This window comes from Oncorhynchus mykiss, chromosome 21 (genome assembly GCF_013265735.2).
Source record: "Oncorhynchus mykiss isolate Arlee chromosome 21, USDA_OmykA_1.1, whole genome shotgun sequence".
Taxonomy (NCBI): Eukaryota; Metazoa; Chordata; class Actinopteri; order Salmoniformes; family Salmonidae; genus Oncorhynchus; species Oncorhynchus mykiss.
Genome location: NC_048585.1, coordinates 39,169,467 through 39,189,809, shown reverse-complemented (window position 1 = coordinate 39,189,809; position 20,343 = coordinate 39,169,467). Strand labels below are relative to the sequence as shown.

Here is a 20,343-nt window from a genome sequence, read left to right as displayed (position 1 = left end):
CCCATGGGAGAACCCTTTTTGGTTCCAGGTTAGAACCCTTTTGGTTTTAGGTAGAACCCTTTTGGGTTCAATATAGAACCCTTTCCACAGAGGGTTCTACATGGAACCCGAACCAAACCTGGAACCAAAAACGGTTCTCCCATGGGGACAGCCGAAGAACCCTTTCGGAACCCTTTTTTCTACGAGTGTAAACAGACACCTGTCCATTACAGAAACACAAAAGCCTATCAGAGGTGCATGGTGTTAGGAGGAGAAGAGAGGATAGGAAGGTTGTTTCTGCATGATGTTCTTGCTGACGTTTGGTTGACAAGCAAGCAAACATGCTGAACAAAGAGGCACCAAATGACACACTACATGACCAAAAGTATGTGGACAACTGCTTGTTGAACGTCTCATTCCAGAACCATGGGCATTAATATGGAGTTGGTCACCCCTTTGCTACTACAACAGCCTTCACTCTTCTGGGAAGGCTTTCCACTAGATGTTGGAACATTGCTTTGGGGACATGCTTCTGTTCTGCCACAACAGCATTAATGAGGTTGGGCACTGATGTTGGACGATTAGGCCTGGCTTGAGGCCGGCGTTCCAATTCCTCCCAAAGGTGTTTGATGGGGTTGAGGTCAGGGCTCTGCGCAAGCCAGTCAAGTTCTTCCACACCGATCTGCTTTGTGCACGGGGGCATTGTCATGCTGAAACAGGAAAGGGCCTTCCCCAAACTGTTGCCACAAAGTTGGAAGCACAGAATCGTCTAGAATGTAATTGTATGTTGTAGTGTTAAGATTTCCCTTCACTGGAACTAAGAGGCCTAGCCCGAACCATGAAAAACAGCCCCAGACCATTATTCCTCCTCCATCAAACTTTACAGTTGGAACTATGCATTCGGGCAGGTAGTGTTCTCCTGGCATCCGCCAAACCCAGATATGTACATTGGACTGCCAGATGGTGAAGCGTGATTCATTACTCCAGAGAACGTGTTTCCACTGCTCCAGAGTCCAATGGTAGTGAAATTTACAACACTCCAGCCGACGCTTGGCATTGCTTATAGTGATCTTAGGCTGTTGCTTCCAGAGGAAGTTTGGAACTTGGTGGTGAGTATTGCAACCAAAATCAGACGATTTTTACACGCTTCAGCACTCGGCGGTCCCGTTCTGTGAGCTTGTGTGGCTGAGCCGTTGTTGCTCCACTTCACAATAACAGCACTTACAGTTGACCGGGGCAGCTATAGCAGGGCAGAAATTTGATGAACTGACTTGTTGAAAAGGTGGCATCCTATAACGGTGCCACGTTTAAAGTCACTGAGCTCTTCCGTAAGGCCATTCTACTGCCAATGTTTGACTATGGAGATTGCATGACTATGTGCTCAATTGTATATACTTGTCAGCAACGGGTGTGGCTGAAATCATCGAATTCACTTATTTGAAGGGGTGTCCATATACTTTTGTATATATAGTGTATGTTCAAACCACATGATGTATACAGTAAGCCTATATGCATAAATGAAATAGATTGGAATCCATTTCTTCTTTCTTCCCATCTCTTAGAAACAGTGTGTCAAATCAAAACAAATCAAATTGTATTTGTCACATACACATGTTTAGCAGATGTTATTGCGGGTATAGTGAAATGCTTGTGTTTCTAGCTCTAACAGTGCAGATATATCTAACAGTAATATCTAACAATTTCACAACAATATAGAATAGGATAGAATAGAATAGAATAGGATAGAATAGAATAGGGTAGAATAGAATAGTATGAAATAGAATAGGATAGAATAGGATGGAATAGGATAGGATAGAATAGAATAGGATATAATAGAATAGGACAGAATAGGATGGAATAGGATAAAATATGATGAAATAGAATAGGATGGAATAGGATAGGATAGAATAGAATAGGATTGAATAGGATGGAATAGGATAGAATAGGGTGGAATTGAATATAATAGAATAGGATGGAATAGGATAGGATAGGATGGAATAGAATATAATAGAATAGGATGTAATAGGATAAGATATAATAGGATAGAATATAATAGGATGGAATAGGACAATAGAATGGAATAGAATAGAATAGGATAGAATAGGGTAGAATAGAATAGTATGAAATGGAATAGGATAGAATTGGATGGGATACGATAGGATAGAATAGGATAGAATATAATAGGACATAATAGGATGGAATAGGATTAAATATGATGAAATAGAATAGGATGGAATAGGATAGAATAGGGTGGAATAGAATAGAATAGAATAGGAGGGAATAGGATAGGATAGAATAGGATAGAATATAATAGGACAGAATAGGACAATAGAATGGAATGGAATAGAATGTGATAGAATAGGATGGGATATAATATAATAGGGTGGAATAGGATAGGATAGAATATGATAGAATATAATAGGATGGAATAGGACAATAGAATGGAATGGAATATAATAGGATAGAATAGGATAGAAAATGATGGAATAGGATAGGATAGAATAGGATGGAATAGAATAGGATGGAATAGGATAGGATAGAATAGGATATACTAGAATAGGACAGAATAGGGTGGAATGGGATAAAATTGTCTTTCTTCCTATCCATTTGAAACAGCAGTGACACTGACTAAACTGGATCACATGTCAACAGAGGATGACAGCGAAGAGGAGGATTTATGCTATACAGTGCTGCTGTCACAGTGTTGTAGTGATGATACTCTAGACTACACACACACACACACACACACACACAAACACACACACACACACACACACACACACGTGCACAAACACACACACACACACAGACAAGCACATTCTTGTACATGTGCACAAACACACACACACACACACATACACACACTGTCAGACACACCATCACACACACATGCGCTACTGTCCTGACTCTTTTACTAAACACAGAGGATTGGAGCGATAGGCCTGCAGGCCAAGTTATTACGAGTTTTAGAGAGCCAAAACAAAGAGAGGTACGCAATAAGTGTGACCTCAGTACTTTACGCTATTGCAGTGTAAGTCCAATATCAACACAATGACCTATCCTATTACTCAGGTGCGTGGTGTGTGTGACTGTGTGTGTGTGACTGTGTGTGTGCGTGTGTGGGGGGAGTTTGAGATTTCCATTTGATTTTGTCAATTTTATCCCGTGGGCCACACAAGGGACAAAGAAACGACAGATCACACCTTTAGGTGACGACGAAATTACAGATCACACCTTTAATTAACCTATTACACATAACACTCTTCACATCATCTATTTCTGGATTCAAATACTCACCTATGACCTTCCTTGTTCTCTATCTCGAAGACCTTACGGGGTAAGATTGAGGATTCTCTATCTTTCTCTCTCTCTCTCTTTCACACACACACACACACACACACACACACACACACACACACACACACACACACACACACACACACACACACACACACACACACACACACACAGACAAACACAGACATTCACAGACACGGAAACACACATCCCTTCTAATCTTGGATGATTTATTCAGCGAGCAGTGTCTGCCGATCCGTGTGAGGTAAAATGCCACGTCGATACGTCCCATCGTCATCGAGCACACGAGACGTGTGTGTGTGTGTGTTTGTGTGTGTGTGTGTGTGTGTGTGTGTGTGTGTGTGTGTGTGTGTGTGTGTGTGTGTGTGTGTGTGCGTGATCATTTTGCATCGGCACGATACAATTCTCCGTCCTCTCATCTGAATAGGGAGAACACATCAACACAATCTACAACCGGAGATTTACGTTTAATTTTCACAAAGCAGATCCTGAACATCCGTCGTGACTCCTGAATTAGGCTACATCAGAGAAGGCTTTTGCTGCAGTGTTTCAAGGTGATTGTAAAAGGGTAACCCCCTGGTTTCAGTTCGCTTTTTGTCTGTAAATACGTCACAATAGGCAGTGCAACGTGAGGGTAGTAGCCTCTATCTCTTTCTATCGTTCTTTGTCACGAACACATACACACACACACACACACACATACACGCAAGCGTGCTTGCACAAACACACAACAAACGCACGTGGCAGCAGCCTCATCCTCTCTCTCTCTCCTTTGCTCTTTGTCTCTTTCCTCTGACTCCCTCCCTCTGGATCTAGTCCATGTGCTTAGGCTTGTGTGTTTACATAACTCTCTGTGGTAAAATCCCATGACGTATTTATACACTGTATTTCCCCTGTACAGTATTTCCCTCCCAGAGCAGCTGATCTGAAGTCGGTTTTGACATTGCCCCTATGATGGTTGGGGTTAGGATTGGGGATAGCCTGAGCTGATCCTAGATATGTGCCTAAGGGCAGCTTCTAATCAGTTAGATGATTTTTGCGCTAGAGGACGTCACACACGTTATGGAACATGACGTTCACATGTCATCAAAATGGCATTTGTAACCTGTTTCAACAGTTGTCTGAGGGCATCATCATCAAGCATGAGTACCTTACTTCCTCTCGTTTGTATAAATCTCCCACTCCCCCTCTTTTTACTCCCATCTTCATCAGCCCATCATTTTACAGAACAACTCCTTGTTAATATAAATGTCTCATTCTCTAATGTCCTGCTCTCTCTCTCTCTCTCTCTCTCTCTCTCTCTCTGTGTGTCTCTCTCTCTCTCTCTCTCTATTTCTCTCTGTTTTTCTCTCTCTATCTGTCTCTCATCCTATAGTTTTTGTCAAAATCGCAAAATTACTAAGTTTTACATTGCATAATCAAAAGTCTAATTTCCTCTTCCCATCTCTCTGGTTATATAAGTTTTTTAAGGAGAATTACATACAATATCCTTGGGTTAGGATTGGAAATCATTCTAGAGCTGCAGAAAAATACATTTACATCCTGCAGAAAATATATATGTATTAGATCATACTAGAGTAGTACAGTATGTGTAGAAAACAGTGGTTTTCTACACATGGTCCGCGGGAGTACTGCAGCTGGTCTGCAAATTCTTTTACATATATTTTCTATATCTAAAAAAATAAAAATAAACATAAAAAAACAATAATATTTGGGAGTATTAATGGCATTGTAAGCAATTTGACATTATTTTTCACAATACAAATTGTTTATAATAATATTAGGCCTTTCATTTGTTACATTCACTGTTAAAATGGACTAAATGTGATCACAAATATATTTCATGCTTAAAAGATTGTGCGTCTCCGTGGATGGTGGTCCTCAACAGCTTTTGAAGGTTTTTGGTGGTCCCTGGAACAGAAAAGGTTGGGAACCACTGATGTAGACACATTAGAACATACTAGCAGAGCTGCAGTAATAGGGACGTACAGGTAACTGCCAAAATAAAGGAAACACTAACATAAATTGTCTTAATAGGGAATTGAGCCACCACAAGCTGTCAGAACAGCTTCAATGCGCCTTGTCTGGAACTCTTTTGGAGGGATACGACACCCTTCTTCCACGAGAAATTATATTATTTTGTTGGTTTTCTCAGGCGCCACTCCAGAATCTCCCATAAGTGTTCAATTTGGGTTGAGACCTGGTGACTGAGACACACACACACTCACACACCTTTTAAACCCTCTATGCTCCTTTGACACCCCTCTTTCAAAGTCACTGAGATCTCTTCTTCTAGCCATGGTACGAAGAATAATGAGCAACTGGGCATTTTCTTACATGACCCTATGCATGATGGGATGTTTTAATTGCTTAATTAACTCAGGAACCACACCTGTGTGAAAGCACCATCTTTAAACATACCTTGTATTCCTCATTTACTCAAGTGTTTCCTTTATTTTGGCAGTTACCTGTACATCATACTAGAACTGCAGAAATGTAGACGCACATAATTCTAGAGCTTCAGAAATATAGCCATACATCATACTAGAGCTTCAGAAATATAGCCATACATCATACTAGAGCTTCAGAAATATAGTCATCCATCATACTAGAGCTTCAGAAATATAGTCATCCATCATACTAGAGCTTCAGAAATATAGTCATCCATCATACTAGAGCTTCAGAAATATAGTCATCCATCATACTAGAGCTTCAGAAATATAGTCATCCATCATACTAGAGCTTCAGAAATATAGCCATCCATCATACTAGAGCTTCAGAAATATAGTCATCCATCATACTAGAGCTTCAGAAATATAGTCATCCATCATACTAGAGCTTCAGAAATATAGTCATCCATCATACTAGAGCTTCAGAAATATAGTCATCCATCATTCTAGAGCTTCAGAAATATAGCCATACATTTTACTAGAGCTGCGCTGGACCAAGCAAACACTAACACACTAACATGTGACAAATAACATTTGAATTGATAAACCTAAACAAAGACGGGCATCCGTTTGATGCAATGTGCTGGGATGGGATAGTAGAAAAATTAGAGTTGCGACCAAAACATTACCCTTTTTCGTATCTCTATGTTAAGAAAATGTCTCAGAAAACACTTATGAAACAAACATGCTATTCTTATCCAGCTGTGAATGACGAAGGCATGAGTCTGTTTCCCTTGAGGTCCATTATACTGATGTGAGTGACACAGGACAAATGTCCTGGCATGCATCACCATGATCATTTGGACACACAATGAAAATTAAATTAACATCTCTTATTGGAAAAGTACAGTTTCAGTCTGTTTTCTTCCGTTTTGTTCCTAATGAACAAGACCCAGATCGGCATCACCATAATGTCTGCATCACAAGCAAGCAAATGCAGCAACAGACTAATAAGACTGAATAGCTGATGATGACGCTGTTGCACTGAACTCATCAACACTCTTACCTTCCCATAACTCTATTTGTCACTCACTCCGGTAAGAGAGTTAGCCAATCCACACAGATCTAGGATCAGCTTAACCTCCCCCACTCCTAACCCCCCCACTCCTAACCTTAGGGTGGAAAAACACAGAATTATCTCAGATCAGTGTGTAGGCAATACATGAGGAACTTCAACCAACTATTTTTTAAATTTAACTAGGCAAGTCAGTTAAGAACAAATTCTTATTTACAATGACAGCCTACCAGGGAACAGTGGGTTATCTGCCTTGTTCAGGGGCAGAATGGCAGATTTTTACCTTATCATCTTAGGGATTTGATCTAGCAACCTTTCGGTTACTGGCCCAACACTCTAACCACTAGGCTACCTGCCACCCCAAAATATATATGTGTGTGTGTGTGCGTGCGTGCGTGCGTGTGTGCGCGTGCATTCGTGTGTGTGGTTGTGTTGTTAAGCCAGTATAAACTGCATGGTCGGTACTCAGTCCTGTGTGGGTATAGAGGACACCCCAGTGAGTCTGAATAAATTAACTTCACCAGAATTGCTTTTGGGTTAAGAGGGACGGGAGGGTGGAGGGTTGGGGGGGGGGGGGGGGGGGGGGGGTTGATGAATGTGATGGGGGAGGGGGGGTCAAATGAGTGTGTGTATAGCGTATAGGGTGTGTGTGTGTGTGCTGTGGCCACGTGTGTGTGCATGTGTGTGTATACAGTAGAAGGAATGAGGGGTGAATGGATAAAAAGGAGAGCAGATGCAGAGGGGTGGGTGGGGGGAGGGTGTGCGTGGGGGGGCTCTAACCTTTCATGGTACCTCCTAAGTGTGTCATTTTTTTATGATCCTGATAGTAAAAGACATGAAATTTAAATAATGACCTTTTAATGTGGCATGAACACAACCAGACATTATGTTTTCATCTGATTGTCAAACAAATCACTTCTAAAAGCAGGCTACCTGTGCATATTCGTCCACTCCTAAATAATTCCAGCATCCAAACAGCCAAATACATGGTTGAAACCATGACAGATAGGTGGGGGTCTTTGTTTCATTTAGAATAAGCTTTCATTTTCATGCCCAGGTAAATTGCATTTCAAACAAAAAGGAGAATGTAATTCGCACACTGAGCCTTGTGATATAAAAATTGCATACGTACCTCATTTGTTGGATATTTAACAATTATTTTCTTAACTAATAGTGAGACATTTCTGTCCTAGTAGTGTCTGTGTTTTTATGGTCTCCACTCTAGTTCCCTGCAGCTAATCTGGGCGTATGGTCACTAGAGATGGCTTGAGCTGACAGATGAGTTAAAGACTGCATTACACATACAAGATGTGGTCGGTGTAACCGAGATCGAGATAGCGAGGAGGAGTTTAGAACAATTCCTCATCGTCTCTAAATCATCCTTGCATCTGGGAAACTAAGTCAGGGAGGGGTTAAGACCACTTCCCCGTGCAGATAACGGCAGGATGAACCCAGAGTGACTTATGATGCTCCTTGGTCTGTATGAAGTGGTTGAACCAACCACAATGAATCATTCTTAGTGTCAGCTATATACAGGACTCTGCACTTGTGTAAGGGTTAGGTTACTCAGTCCAACACTCAAGAGTGGGGGGGGGGGGGGTCGACCAGCCTCATTATTGCAATAATTAATTGATATTAAATAAAGAGGATTGTTTGAAAAAAATGACCAAGTTTCTCTCAGTACTGAATTTCCACGACAGCCCTTCATGATAAAACATATAACTGCTCAACCCCCCAAATGGCAACCTTTTCCTTATGTATTTCCCTCCTTTTGACCAGAACCCTACAGACCCTAGTCAAAAGTAGTGCACTACATAGGGAACAGGGTGTCATGTGGGACGCATGGCAAGTCCTTCGGGCATGTCCTTTGAAAATGCTGCGACACTCACTCACTTCACTCCATCCCAAATCTATCTAGAGTGAGAAGAGTGAGACACAGAGAGACAGTGAGAGAGAGAGAGCGAGAGCGAGGGATGAGAGCGAGAGACAGACAGACCAGAAATCAAAGAGTAGGATGAGAAAGAGAGAACTGTCTGTATATCTATAAAAGGTTGGACAGTTTGCAGGCCTTGATGCCCTGAATCTGTTCTACTCAATGTTGTGCTTTCCCATCTTTCTCCCTCATCAACTGTCTCTGGATTCATCTAATCATGAGGACACAGTCATGTCTCTCCTCTTTCATTCCCGAATTCCAACCTGCCAAGTGGAATCAGATCACAAAGTATGCATGCATTCCCTCTTCATTCCCGAAGAGAGGAGCAAAAACGCGAGCGCACGCACACGCGCTCCTTGGCGCACTGTATGGGCACGTTGGTTCGAAGAGCAGGTTGGTTAGAAGTCTCACTCCATCTCCCACAGCTCCTCATGCCGAATGTGAGCGAGTTTCTCAACCCAGACTGAATGTGGAGAAATATATCTACGGTGGAACTGTCCCAGGCTGGGAAATAACCATAGCCTAGAATGCATGCATGCATAGCATGTGTGCTTATACATAATGTATTTCCTTTACATGTTAAGTTAAACCTATACCTAGAATTACAGGAATTTCTGTTATAGCTACATTCTGAGAAATAGCCTATAACCTAAATTGCGCCACACGTGCACCAACGTATAGAGAACCTAAGAATTCTAGCTGTCACGACTCTATCCAAGCACGTGCTGTACGTACACATACCGGAGGCGCGCGCACCGCTCAGCAGCACTGGTGCCATAGCATTGCGGCCGCAGATGCGTATTTATGCACCATAGCCTATGTTGTGAATAAAGGAATTATTCATCGTAGTTTGCCATCTCCTGCCCCCTAAATCTCCCGCTTCCACCCGCCCACACACATAATCTATCTGTCCTTTATGCCTAAATGTATGCGACTCCTTTTCCAAGGGCTTTCAGCATTCCATGCTGACTGCAACTGCATAGCTTATCTTGGATAGAGCCTAATAAATACATATATCGCAAAAGTGATGCCGAAAGGTGATATCTGAGAAACATGTTTGTTATCTTTATTGTTTCGTATGACTATATTCATTTATTATATTCGGCTGAGGGTGATGGTGGTGACAGCGCCAGGATTGCATCCTCAACGGTGATTGGGTGAATCTTTGATCATGTCCATATTCGATTAGATCGGCTATCGGCATCATTCATCCGCATTGCCTATACTATAGTACATACAGACAGACACACCGTCCCATAATGCTATAGGCCCACAGTAGACTATAAAAACTGCATTGTAGCCTATGGACTAGTTTCGGGGTAGTCTATACATCGTTTCATTGCTTTATCATTACCATCTCCTCCGCTGTAACTAAGTCTCTCGGGCAAATTCCTTAAATTTGGCCACACAAAATGGCCGATAAGAATAGGATGGGGATAGTGGAATAATCGGGTCGGGAATATGAGAAAAGGTTTAGGTAGGCTACAGAGACATGATAGAAAGGCAATGCAGAATACCCGATCACACGTAGCCTTCTATGAAAATATAATTTGGCCTAGAAATAAAATATGATTTCAAATATGACAACAAATATCACAAAATCATAATGATCGATCATGGATGGATACCGTTATCGTGAGTAATCGATAATCTTGACTATGCTCACCAATGTGCTCCAAATGTCTGCCACTGCCGGTGAAATGTATTCATTCCCTCTTACCGTTAGTGAAGCCTGGAGGTCTCGTGCAAGTGTTGTCGGTAACGGCAGGTGTATTGCCAGGTGCAAGAGGTGGATGGATGGTGACAGCAGCTACTGTTCAAATTCAGGATAAAATACAAATTCTCCCAGCCACCGGCTCGAGATCTCAATATAAGAGATTACCGTTTAGGCCCCTCCTACAAACCCTGCATGCTCGGCTCTCTCTCTCTTCGTAGTGGGCTAGGCTATCCTAACCCCTGCCTACCATCATCACCGAAATATCCCCCACCCAGCCACCCATCAATATCTCTCTCTCTCTCTCTCTCTCTCTCTCTCTCTCTCTCTCTCTCTCTCTCCCCTCTCTCTCTCTCTCTCTCTCTCTCTCTTTATTGGCATGGGAAACAAGTTTACATTGCCAAACCAAGTGGAATAATTAAAAGTAAATAGGCTATTACACTCACAAAAGTTTCAAAAGAATAGAGACATTTCAAATGTTATATTACTGGCTGTGTACAGTGTTATAACATTATGCAAATAGTTGAAGTATGAAAGGCAACATGTCACAAATCTGGCTGCTGTGATGGTATACTGTTGTGTTTCACAAAATAGATATGGGAGTTTATCAAAATTGGATTTGTTTTCAAATGATTTGTGGTTCTGTGCAGTGGCGAGTTTCCCATGTAAATCTGGGGGGGTAAAAAAATATATATATTAGATGCATGCCAGCAAAGCCACAACACAACACTACAGTAAACAATACATTAATGGCATTATAACGGTGACAAACAGTGCCCACAAGCTGTCCCAACAGCAGAGTCTCAACAGCAGTTCCCAACACCTTACCACTGCTACACCTGGCTATCAGCGGAGCCTTGTCTGGCAGCGAAACAATTCATTCAGCCTCATTTATACAGTCTTTTAAAAAAAAATTGCCGTATTCCGTTCAAATTGGACCGATTTACAAGTTTTCTCTCTGAAAAATGTAGTTAATTTAATCTGGTTGTCATAAGCTTCCATGACTGTCCACACAGGGCATCTGAACGCACAAAATACATTTGAATGATTTTCATTACATTTGGGTGTTTTATTTCACTTTTGTACACCTGTGGTGTTCCCCGTCAAAAATTTGAAATGAATGGGTGAGACTACAATGAATGTATAAAATTCATTTCAGGCATATGCTCATTCATCAAATGGACACACTTTCTCTCCCAGACCCCCACATGCATGTGTGTTTGAGCACACACACACACACACACACACACCTCACTCCCCTTCTTGGCTTCCATGGCAACCCCCACGGGAACCTTTCCCCAATAGAATCTTTCCCCCACAGGAACCACACCTGTTGGCATTCTCACAAACAATTATTGTTTCAATAATATATAGAACTTTTCTCGCAGCTCTGGTATATAAATATTTTTTGAGACCTTGCTCACAATTCATTCTGTGGCAGCACAATGACCAAACGATATACTATATGTGAGGCTCTTGGTCATATCTTTGATCATGACACTGGTGAGGAGGAGAGAGTCTTTGTTAAACTTTGACACAAAGTAGTCTGTGATCAGTAGCACAATATGTTTCATCTGAGTATTTGTTATAGTCAAAATAATCCATACATTATGCTTTTTTAAAACTCAAAAACGAGTTGTATGAGCTCAGGTCAATGAGGCCTACAGGCCATGAATAGCAAATAGAAGTTCAAAACTTCTAATGTTCACAAGAATTTAAGTTGATAAAAAGATCTAACACAACATTAGGTGATAATATATGTATTATTATGGATTTATAATCAGTTATGGGGTGGTCATTTTGGACCGGGAACACAGAATGAATTAACATGAAACGAACACAACAGGAGGGTTAAACAAATGTGGTTTCTACTGACAATTGAGATGTACAAACTATGACATAAGGGGGACGACGAGTCGATAAGAGGCAATCCGTAATTTCGATTAAGATATTAATGAGCGAGCTTGGACGGACGTAGTCAATATAACTATTTGTTCAGCACCTTTGAAATGTACAGCGACAGAATTCAGAACATGGGCCATTTTTTACAGTGTTCTCCCAGTATGCCAAGTCAGAACTATAGGATTAATAAAGGGGGCATATAAGCAGGCAATGAAAGCTCTTACAATATCCGGTGATTACATTTCTCTAAAACAGGCTATATAGGCTACATGTGCACCACCAAGTCAGAACAGTAGGCACAATTTTTGGACTCACCTTGTTGTGCTGTGCTCACTTGAACAGGAAGGTGGCACGACGGTCCTGTGTGGGAAAATTTTGTCTTCAAGCTTTGTCATCAAAGTCTGGCATTCTCTGGATTTATGGTGCTTTCAAGACAACTGGGATCTCGGGGGGAAAAACAAGGTTGAATCATGGTGATGTCAGTGATCTTCAGGTCGGAGCTCTAGAAAGAGGCCTGAGTTCCCGACTTGCAATTCAAAGTTGGGTGACAGTTTAAAACGTATTTTCCCAGTCGGAGCTCGTTTCCCTCAGAGTTCCCAGTTGTCTCGAACTCACTGAAGTCTGAGATTTCCCAGTTCCGAGTTTCCAGTTGTTTTGAGCATGGCAGAAGTCATGCTGGATTGGCAGCATGGCCAATGTTGAATGTTTGTCCTTTTAAGCTTGGTAAAGAGACCCTTAAACCCAGACCACACACCCACTCCACTGAAAAGCAGGCTAGGGATTGCATTTGCACCGCTTGCAGTTAGCCACTGATTCCTTCCGAACCACTCATTGTTGAATCTGCGATTTCCAACTTGTTGTGTAATGTTTATGGCCAATGGCCGACGAGCGCCGATACGTTTTATCACTCACCCGCTACTTAAAACAGCCTTCGCGAGGGGAGGAGGGACAATGGATGGAGAAACCTGCTTCTCTCCTCATGTGCTGCCTTTCGGGGAGGGTGTACTGAGTGGAAACAATTGTTGGACCTACGCCTGACACTCAGACAATAGATTGTGTCGAGTCACTGCACCCTTTTCACGGATCCGATTTCTTCTCTTCCACCGCGTGTTAAATATGCTTGGAAACTATATTGCAAAGAAAAGGAAATAAGAATAATATCATGAAGTTAGATACAATAGATACAATCTAGGCCTAAATATAATCCAACTCCAGATAACATTTTAATTGTATTTTTGTTGTAAATAACTGTGTCATTCAGATCTGGCTCAGTTTGATTGAGCGTTCAACCTCACACAGTGGAGGGCAGTCTTTTGAGTACAGTCTTGATTGTGTCAAGTGGCCAAAGGGTTAGACACCAGTTGTGGTGAGGCAAAAAAACATATGCTGGCTTTAGTTTCAATGGCCCAAATGAATACATTTAATTTGTCGGAAGATGACAGAAGTTTATGTATGGGACCACCCATACATAAAATGTATGCACGCTTAGGATAAAAGGCTCTGCTAAATGACATATTAACAATCCAGATAAAGAAAGTGCAATATTGTGAACTTAGTTATGTGTGTATTATAAAATAACCTACTTGTTTCAGAAGTACAGTGACTTCGGAAAGTATTCAGACCCCTTGACTTTTTTCACATTTAGTTACGTTAAAGTCTTATTCTAAACTGGACTAAATATGAGTATTTTCTCAGCAATCTACACACAATACCCCATAATGACAAAGCGAAAACAGGTTTTTAGAATTTTTGCAAATGCATTAAAACTAGATCTGGGAAAGGGTACCAAAACATTTCTGCAGCATTGAAGGTCCCCAAGAACACAGTGGCCTCCATCATTCTTAAATGGAAGAAGTTTGGAACCCCAAAGACTCTTCCTAGAGCTGGCCGCCTGTCCAAACTGAGCAATCGGGGGAGAAGGGCCTTGGACAGGGAGGTGACCAAGAACCCAATGGTCACTCTGACAGTATTCTAGAGTTCTTATGTGGAGATGGGAGAACCTTCCAGAAGGACAACCATCTCTGCAGCACTTCACCAAGCAGGCCTTTATGGTAAAGTGGCCAGACTGAAGCCATTCCTCAGTTAAAGGCACAAGACAGCCCCCTTAAGAGTGCCTAAAGGCACCTAAAGACTCTCAGACAATGAACAAGATTCTCTGGTCTGATGAAACCAAGATTGAACTCTTTGGCCTGAATGCCAAGCGTCACGTCTGGAGGAAACCAGGCACCATCCCTACAGTGAAGCGTGTTGGCAGAATCATGCTATGGGCATGTTTTCAGCAGCAGGGACTGGGAGACTAGTCAGGATCGAGGCAAAGATGAACGGAGCAAAGTACAGATCCTTGACGAAAACATGCTCCAGAGCACTCAGGACCTCAGACTGTGGCTAAGGTTCACCTTCCAACAGGACAACAACCCTAAGCACACAGCCAAGACAATGCAGGAGTGGCTTCGGGACAAGTCTCTGAATATCCTTGAGTGGCCGAGCCAGAGCCCGGATCGAACATCTCTAGTGAGACCTGAAAATAGCTTTGCAGCAACGCTCCCCATCCAACCTGAAAGAGCTTGAGAGGATCTGCAAAGAAGAATGGGAGAAACTCCTCAAATACAGGTGTGCCAAGCTTGTAGCATCATACCCAAGAAGACGCAATGCTGTAATCGCTGCCAAAGGTGCTTCAACAAAGTACTGAGTAAAGGGTCTGAATAGTTCTGTAAATGTGATATGTCAGTTCTTTATTTTTAATACATTTGCAAAAATTTATAAAAACTTGTTTTGCTTTGTCATCATGGGGTATTATGTGTAGATTGATAAGGGATTTTTTATCTTTTTTATCCCATTTCAGAATAAGACCGTAATATATCAAAATGTGGTGCACTGTATTTAGTATTAGTTGTTGACACTGCCATGGATTATATTGTCCAACCATTCTGACGTCACTTTGTGTGTTTGACAAGACAAATGTCATGTGAGACACACGCACACGCACACGCATACGCACACGCAAACACACACACACACACGCACGCACGCACGCACCCACACACACACACACACACACACACACACACACCCACACACACACACACACACACACACACACACACACACACACACACACACACACACACACACACACACACACACACACACACACACACACACACACACACACACACACACACACACACACACACACACACACACACACACACTAACTGGTCCATCCACTGGAAAATGCCCAGTCGATCTCCTAGCTGCATTGTCTAAACTTCACTGTTGTGTTATTTGGTAGATCCTCCTAACAACCCCCTAACTAAGCTATAGTTACTGTATTTAACTGTCATTAGAGTAGAAGAATAGACATGGTAAATTGAATGGTTCAAGGTGTCCTTGTTGCTACCAATAGACAGAGACATTAGATTCCACAGACCAGACAGACAGAGAGGGCATACTATAACTTTAAAGAACTTGAATTCAACTTTTTTTTAAACATATGTTCTCTTATATTAGTACATCACCAAACATGACTCATTGCTCAATATCACTTCATTCTCCAAAACGTATCATACGATCATATCAACATCTTATCTGAAGTGAACTGGAATGTCACATCAGTAACGTACATACCTACCCAAGATATGCATTGTGTCTCTCATTTGTCATTTCCTATACGCAGGTGATTCACTCCCTTGACAATCTGATGCGAGTAGTTGTGCAAGTGTTGTAATATAAAGAAAGTGAAGTTATTTCAACGCTATTAAGAACGAAAGAACACTGTTACAGACAACAGAGGCAATCACAGCAAGTGTCAGCAATTCACTGTAATAGTACCTTTCCACGCCCATACTGTACTATTCCACTTCTATTTCAGCTGGCATGGCAATATGGTACTGTGGTGACTTTTAATCTGCTATTGTGACATCCACATACTGAACAGTAGTCGCGTACACTCACATGTGATACAGTACGTACACGCTTACAAACAAACGAATGTGCACACAAAAATGTGGACTTTTAATCTGCTATTGCAACATAAATTGTGTTGTGTGTACAGGCGCACAAACTCACTGATATGTACGTACACAGTATCATAGTGTACACACACTTAACAAAGACCACGCACATACACTGAGTGTACAAACATTATGAACACCTGCTCTTTCCATGACATAGCAATCCAGACTAAAGCTCTGATTCCTTATTGATGACGCTTGTTAAATCCACTTCAATCAGTGTAGATTTTGTTTTTTAACCTTTATTTAACTAGGCAAGTCAGTTAAGAACAAATTCTTATTTTCAATGACAACCTAGGAACAGTGCCTTGTTCAGGGGCAGAACAACAGATGTTTACCTTGTCAGCTCAAGTATTTGATCTTGCAACCTTTTGGTTACTAGTCCAACACTCTAAACACTAGGCTACCTGCCACCCAACTAGGCTACCTGCCACCCCACTAGGCTACCTGCCACCCCACTAGGCTACCTTCCATCCCACTAGGCTACCTGCCACCCCACTAGGCTACCTGCCACCCCACTAGGCTACCTGCCACATGTGGAATACTTCTGACACCTTGTGGAGTTCATGCCTTGAAGAATCCAGACTGTTCTGACGGGAAAAGGGGGGTGCAACTCAATATTAAGAAGGTGACCCTAATGTGTTGTACACTCAGAGTATATGCAGGCAAACACCAACACCATCGCATGCCCACTTCCACTTCCATACCATGGCATGCTCTGACCAAGTATGTTATTAGACGTGACGGTATGACTGTGTGTGATAGATAGTATGACTGACATAGCGTGATGGTATGACAGAGCTGTGATGTAATGTCTATGAGGTAAGGAGATCTACATGGGAAGGTAAGGTCAAATAGGGAGGGAACCACTGCACAAAAGCAGTCCATACAATAGGAACCCCAACACGAGTTCAAATACCGACCTGAAAGGGTTTGGGTTTGTAAAAGCAAAACGTTTTGCCTCAAACGTGTCATTGGCACGTAATCAGTCTGAGATTCTGTTGACTGTACGCTTGTTGACTAGGGGACCGTTTGTGTTTGTTTGTGTATTTCTGATCATTCCATGTAGTCCTACAACCATTTAATTCCTATGTCTGTCTGTCTGTCTGACTTCCATATAGCATACGTATTAGCCTATACCGGAGAGCTATGCGTGGGTATGCCTGTGCACCAAGCTTTCTTTCTGTTTTAAATGTACTGCCATTCTATGTGTTCTGATTCTATATCAAATGTATTCTGAGGTTTATAGATGGGTTGGTTGTAGACACGTGCACAACTATGGGACAAAACAGACAGGGTTGACATCAGTCAAAACACCTCAACCCAAGACATGGTATCAAGAACAAGATAAAAACGAGTTGAAATTATCCACCTATGATTCCCCCGGCAGCTTTTTGCCATAGCTGCTAGCTGTTTGGCCATTCAGAATCACAATAACGCACAGAATGCTGCCCCATTGAATCGCGCTCATCGTTTTCATGATGTCAGCTAACCCGTCTATTACTCAGTCCCTAAACCTAACCTTGCTTATTATCCACAAGCCGACTTAACCCTAACCCTAGCCATTGCCCTTACCCTAGCTTAATCTCCACATCCCAGTTCAACCCTAACCCTAAAAGGGTTCTTTGGCTGTCCCCATAGGAGAACCCTTTGTAGAACCCTTTCCACAAATGTGAAACTTTCACTTAAACAATGGTAGGAACCAGAAAGATCAGTGTTAGGTTACTCAAATTCTTTGCAGATGGTTGTTTTTATAAAAAAAAATCACCAGCCCGATGGGGCAACCGCAGAGCAGGCTCTCCCCAAAACTATCTTTTGGTATTTGTTTAATTAGTCCATTGTTGACATAGTCCAAAACTTTTTTAGCTTTTCAGCAATCAAGTTTTCAAGATATGTGCCTTTCTAAACACAGAAATCATTTTGTATTTTGAAATTTACATATCTTGAAAACTTGATTGCTGACAAGAAAACATTTTGGGGACTATGTCAACAATGGACTAATGAAACAAAATACCAAAATCTAGTTTTTGGGTAGAGGTTTCCTTTAAGGAAGTCTCAAGGTTCTGCTTGCCCGAGTTAGAATACCTCATGACAAGCTGTAGACCATAGTATTTACCAAGAGTTTACATTTATATTTTTCGTAGCTGTCTATTTACCACCTCAAACTGATGCTGGCACTAAGACAGCACTCAATGAGCTGTATAGGTTCATAAGCAAACAAGAAAATTCTCATCTAGAGGTGGCGCTCCTAGTGGCCAGTGATTTTAATTCTGGAAAACTGAAATCTGTCGTACCTAATCATACCTCATTTCTACCAGCATGTCACCGGTGCAAATAGAGTCGAGAAATCTCTAGCTCACCTTTACTCAACACACAGAGATGCATACAAAGCTCTCCCTCGTCCTCCATTTAGCAAATCTGACCATAACTCTATCCCTCTGATTCCTGCTGACAAGCAAAAAAAAACTCAAACAGGAAGTACCAGTGACGTGCTCAATATGGAGGTGGGCCGATGAAGCGGATGCTAATCTACAGGACTGTTTCGCGAGCGCTGACTGCAATATATTCCGGGACTCGGTTTTGGCATCAGGACCCACTCCAATTCGCACACTGCCCCAACTGATCCACATATTACGCAATCTCTATTGCATTCCACACTGCCCTTTCCCACTTGGAAAAAACGAGCACCTACGTGAGAATGCTGTTCATTGACTACAACTCAGTGTTTAACACCATAGTGCCCTCCAAGCTCATCACTAAACTAAGGACCCTGGGACTGAACACCTCCCTCTGCAACTGGATCCTGGACTTCGTGACGGGACGCCCCCAGGTGGTGAGGGTAGGCAACAACACATCCGCCACTCTGACCCTCAACACGGGGGCTCCTTTAGGGGTGCGTGCTTAGTCCCATCCTGTACTCCCTGTTCTCCCCACTACTGCACGACTTCACCACCATCATTAAGTTTGCTGACAACGCAAATTTGGTAGCCCTGATCACCAACAACAATGAGACAGCCTATAGGGAGGAGATCAAAGACCTGGCAGTGTGGTGCCAGGATTAAAAAAAACTCTTCCTCAACATCAGCAAAACAAAGGAGCTGAATGGGGCCGAACAGACTCCCGTTCACATCGTCACTGCTGAAGTGGAGCGGTTCGAGAGCATCTAAACGCAGGCCACTACAGAGGGTAGTGCGTACGGCCCAGTACATCACTGGGGCTGAACTCCATGCCATCCAGAAACTCTTTACCATGCTGTGTCAGAGGAAGGCCCTTAAAAGCCACCCAGGTCATAGACTGTTCTCTATGCTAACACATGGCAAGCGGCACCAATGCACGAAGTCTAGAACCAACAGGACCCTGAACAGCTTCTACCCCCAAGCCATATGACTGCTAAACAGTTCAAACAGCTACCCTGAGTTTTTTGACCCCTTTTTCATGATATCCAATTGGTAGTTACAGTCTTGTCCCATCGCTGCAACTCCTGTACAGACTCGGGAGAGGCGAAGGTCAAGAGCCATGCATCCTCCAAAGCCAAGCAACACTGCTTCTTGCCACAATGCTCGCTTAACCCAGAAGCCAGCCACACCAATGTGTCGGAGGAAACACCATACACCTGGCAACAGCGTCAGTGTGCATTGCACCCGGCCCGTCACAGGATTTGCTAGGACGAAGCTGGGCCAATGGGGCTCCTGGTCAGCTGCGACACAGCCTGGGATCAAACCAGGATCTGTAGTGACGCAGATAGTACTGCAATGCACTGCCTTAGACTGCTGCGCCACTTAGGAGGCTTCGCATGAATCCTTTTTGCACAAACCTTTTGACTCATCACATACGCTGTTTCTACTGTTTACTATCTGTCACTTTAATCCTAGTTATACTTTATGTACATACAGTGCCTTGCGAAAGTCTTCGGCCCCCTTGAACTTTGTGACCTTTTGCCACATTTCAGGCTTCAAACATAAAGATATAAAACTGTATTTTTTTGTGAAGAATCAACAACAAGTGGGACACAATCATGA

General features: G+C 42.4%; 1 protein-coding gene across 3 annotated transcripts in view; it reads right to left on the bottom strand.

Moving 5' to 3' along the window:
- The window catches only part of nat16 (N-acetyltransferase 16), a 31,889-nt gene extending 21,226 nt beyond the window's left edge, over positions 1–10,663 (bottom strand). For all 3 annotated transcript variants that reach the window (XR_005038595.1, XR_005038596.1, XM_021577689.2), the window contains exon 1: positions 10,416–10,663. The gene's annotated coding sequence lies outside the window, so the exon portion shown is untranslated. The remainder of the gene's footprint in view (positions 1–10,415) is intronic.
- Positions 10,664–20,343: the final 9,680 nt, after the last annotated feature.